The sequence below is a fragment of the Gymnoscopelus braueri genome, assembly GCF_963280865.1.
Source record: "Gymnoscopelus braueri genome assembly, chromosome: 17".
Taxonomy (NCBI): Eukaryota; Metazoa; Chordata; class Actinopteri; order Myctophiformes; family Myctophidae; genus Gymnoscopelus; species Gymnoscopelus braueri.
This window is the reverse complement of record NC_137617.1, coordinates 29582239-29587016: the sequence shown is the minus strand read 5'-3', so window position 1 is coordinate 29587016 and position 4778 is coordinate 29582239.

The window sequence follows — 4778 nt, the reverse complement described above, 5'->3', positions numbered from 1 at the left end:
GGTTTTGCACAAATCGGCTTCCAGGTGGCGCTATAACAGGCAAACATGTGAAAGATTTGAGCCAGAGGTTCTGAATTGGCATCCAGGGAGTGTGTGTGCACAGTTTCGCAGCGACCGGGCCAACGGTGCCGGAGATAAGCTGCTAACACACGGACAGGACACACACACACACGCACACACACACGGACGGACGGACGGACGGAGGGTAAAACATACTCTCTCGCCATGCCTTTCTCGGCCTGGCGGAGACAACAAAGCTGGCATGTCTCAAGGTGTGTCAAAGTCCTGATTTATACTTTGTCGTATGACGGTGTCGGTCGGCAAAAATAGCTGATGTACAGAGATGCGATGCATATTGAGTTTGCACATCTGCTAGTTTCGGCAAGCGACACTGTTGTATTACGGGGTATAAATTAGCCAATAGTCCTCTGACCCCTCCCTTCCCTGCGCTCTGTCCCCACTCTCCTACTCTCCTCCCCCTGCTGTCAATCTCTCCATCTCCCAGAGGCTTCCACTCTGTCATTCACAGCAGCAAGGTTACCAAGTAGCATGTCCTTGTTCTCAGACTAGCAATTTCTTGTCCATGTACCCTGTTATTTTTGTTGTTGAAAAAGTGTTGGCTAATGGCTAAAGTAGCAGATTTACAAGCTCGCATCTTTACGCATTGTGAGCCTTCGAGCTGGTTTAGCTGCAGTGTTGTGCTGACAGTTAATGGTGTTGAGGAGGACTGAACCTGTAACCTTAACTATAGGTTGCCTTACTGTTCGTATATATGCCATTATGGGCTCTCACGGACATCGCATGCTTTGCCATCTATTCTGTTGTCATGCTCTGTTGTGGTGCTGTCCTTGGCAAGAAATATACAGCCACCCATCACCAGCCATAAACATTGCTGAGGGTTTTTAAAAGTGCCACAGTGTTGTAGGAATACTTAAAGTAAGATTGATTTGGTGTGTGTGTGTGTGTGTGTGTGTGTGTGTGTGTGTGTGTGTGTGTGTGTGTGTGTGTGTGTGTGTGTGTGTGTGTGTGTGTGTGTGTGTGTGTGTGTGTGTGTGTGTGTGTGTGTGTTTGAGTCTGTGTGTTTGAGTGAGTGAGTGAGTGAGTGAGTATACTGTGCGTACGTGCATGTGTGAATCAATTTAACTCACATTTGTACATTGCAAAATTTGATGCAACCGTACTCAATTTACAGATTCCCTGACTTCGCAACATCACCTGACAGATGGCCTGAAATGAACTGCATTGACAGTGAAAAGACAATCAATCCATGAGTGTGAATCGGTGCAGAAGCCTGCAATATACTCTTATCTTATCATAAGGCGTTTATCATGTTACCATAGCGACAGAGAGATATGGTGGAGAGGGCCCTGTGACCCCTCATGAATATTCTGCCGGTGTCAAGCGTATCGGCTTCGTTTTGTTCACACCTTATTAAATGGCTCGGAGTTAGTTTAGAGAGAACATACTTGACCCCAATCAAATGAACAGTCTGAGCATTTATGTTGAACTCTTGCATGACACACTTTATGCTCACACTTTCAATATGTCTTCATACCCCAATCTCAGTTTCGACATAAGTCCACATTATTAATGTGGTTCAATGGGAAAATAAATGGAAAAAGAGGGGAAAGTGGTTCTTGAGGGGCCATGGAACAGTTTTGAAGTGCATGGAAATGTCAGTGGGGACAATGCTGGAGATGTCTACCAGCAAGGCCACAATTGATTGCCGCATCTAGGGCATGAAAGATGTTTGCTGTACTCTTGCTCATAACTGGGGACAAAATACAACCAGTAATGCTGTGTTTCAGCATAGGCAAGTAATTTATTTCAATTAACAACAACACAATTTAATTTGGTGGTTTGGGCCCTAATTTGTTCTCTCCTAATAGCATCTTAATAGCCTTAATATAATTGTCACTTGGCCTATAGATTATTATCATATGACAACTGTCATTTATTTTGTGTGACAGAAACAAAATGTGCTGTGCTAACATAATCTGCTATATGAACACAGGCTGGCCTGTGTTTGTTATTGGCCACAGACATTCTGTCTGCATGTTGCTTTATGGATGACACCATCTTGGCTGTCTTTATTCAGTGAGTGAGTGAGTGAGGGAGGGAGTGATTGAGTGAGTGATCAAGTGAGTGATCGAGTGAGTGAGTGATCAAGTGAGTGAGTGAGTGAGTGAGTGAGTGAGTGAGTGATACTGTAGATGTCAAACGAGCTACCTAGACATAAATTATATGTATTTACAAAACTGAAATAAATTGAGTTTCTATGCCAATTCTTTGGAATAACAAGATTTGAAAAACAGCCTGTCAAAGTCACAAAGACTTTAATAATCTGTTAATAATGAATCATGACCTTTATAGCCACAATCTCCATATAACCCAGAGAAAAACATGCTAACTCCCATCAAAGGAAATCTTTATCATGCGCCGGATTAGGTACTGGCGCCATTTAGGGAGAGGACAAGCTACAGATGGGAGCGATCCATTATTCATGACAAAACAGACACAAACCTCTCCAATATCAGCCTCTAACAGCCATTTGTTAGATTAACTCTCATTTGTTTGTATTTGGGCAATGGGGCATTAATGGTGGAAAATGTATGGACTAATTGGAAAGCACTATATCTCAACCTGTACACGCTTGTGGTTCTTATGGAGAAGATTCAACCGAAAGGGTGGAGGTGGCTATGGTTGCGTCCAGCTGCTAAAAGCTTCACTTATTTACCTCATTTGTTGCCATTTGCAGCTTCTCAATGGGGGGACACGCCACTAAATGTCAGATGCAGCTGGCCTTACAGCCGGACTGACCCTGGCTTTCGACCGTTGGAAACCCAAGGATCAAGTGAATGGGTCAAGGAGAAGCATGAAAATGGAAGATGGAGGGTGTTGGAAAGTAAAATTGAGGACACATTAGTGAGGCGTCAGAAATGATGGCTGTCACTAATGACCATACTAAGCCCCTCATTATGTCTCATTAGCCTCTCTAAGCGTACATGTTCCAACAATCTTGCTGTAAAATATTTGACACTGCTTAAAGGCAAACGTATCATGACATGCACATGCAGTAACTTGCAACTGTTATCGTAATAACCATTATAACCAGTCAGTCCAGTCAATTTTAAGTGGCAAAAATGTACACAAGCAAACCAATCTTTTCTGTCTTTCATAAACAAGGTACAAGACAAGAGATAAATTCACTGTGTTTGAGTGCTTTCGGTGCAAATTCTGATTTCATGTTAGTGTGTCTGTGGCCAGGAACAAATATACGGTTAGCGCTAAAACGAATATATGGTTAGCATTAAATCTTGAGGTTTTCCTTTACATCCCTGATCAGTGTCGTAATTACTTAAAAGCCCCCGCCAACAGCCTTTTTGGGGGGGTGAGTCGGGTGACTTGTATTATACATTAAGTGCATAAATAACATGCTTTACATGAATATTTACCAGTGAAAATAACTACGACCAATTACCAAAGAAGTAATGGTGCTCAGTTAGAGTGTCCTTATGCATCATTGTAAAGGCAGATCCGTGGGTTGAACTGCCCAACGTTATTGTGTAAATTGCATGTGAACTAATCAGCAGAGATGCTCTTAACAACATGACATGAACCCAGTAGCATCCCTATTCTGGGCATGGCATAATAGGCGAACATTCAGCAAAAATGAAAAAAAAAAAACACCAAAAATAGCTTTTCTACAAGCTCACAATGCTTCACATTGTGACGGGTTGTGAGCTTGTAGATCAGCTATATTTGCTGAAGAGATTTGGTGTAGAGGGGTACCACTGACTGAGGGACACCAGTCAACGAATTATGTAGGGTTGTGTTAAAGTCATACTTTGTAAGATTCATTTTTGTAGTCTTTTTGGTGGCATCTCTGGTAGCTCCATTGTCATTAACCATCTGTCTATGGTCGGTTGGACCTGAGATTCCCAGAACTCTGTTCAAAACAAAGTACCGCTTAAAAACGAATGTATTCACTTAAAATACCTAAATAAATACATTTCTGGTAAATAATAATAATAATAATAATAATTTATTTGTATAGCACCTCATGACATCAAACGCAGACTAAAGTGCTTTACATAAAAAAAAAGAGATTAAAAATGATAAGATCAAAAACATGATCAAGAACAAATTAAAAGGAAGCTAGATCAAAATTAAAACAATACAAGAAAATAGCAAGAACAAAACATCACTACATCACTGCCTGTGTCATTTGGGCATGAGTGTCATGGCAGACAGTAGCGACTAAAAGTGTTTAGAGAAGTTGTATAAAACAATTACTTGTGACTGACCATGATTTTACTGTGGGTTGAAATTCAATTTAAACGCTACCTGAGTGCAAATCTCTTATAAATTGTATCGATACTATCTTTTACTTTCTGTCACTTTTGTGCTTTTCTTAGTGTCTGGCAAAGCAAATACCAATGGCAATGGTCTCTGTGTGGTTGTTGGGCAGGTTACAGACACCTAAAAAATATATATACTTGATATACTGTAATTGGGTTTTATGATTTGAATCCCTCAGTGTGTGTGCATGTGCGCGTGAGTGTGCATGTGTGTGCGAACGTGTGTACGTGTGTTTACTGCTTATACTGTATTGTGTGAGTGGCCACCTAGCCTGGTATGGCCAGACTAATATCACTGCGTAGATATTAGTCTGGAATCTCTGTTTAGAATCTGCATTTCCAAGGGGCAGATAAAATATGCCTTATTTTTTTTTGCGCTGGCAGATTCGTCTGGTTTCCAGGCTAGTGGCCACCACC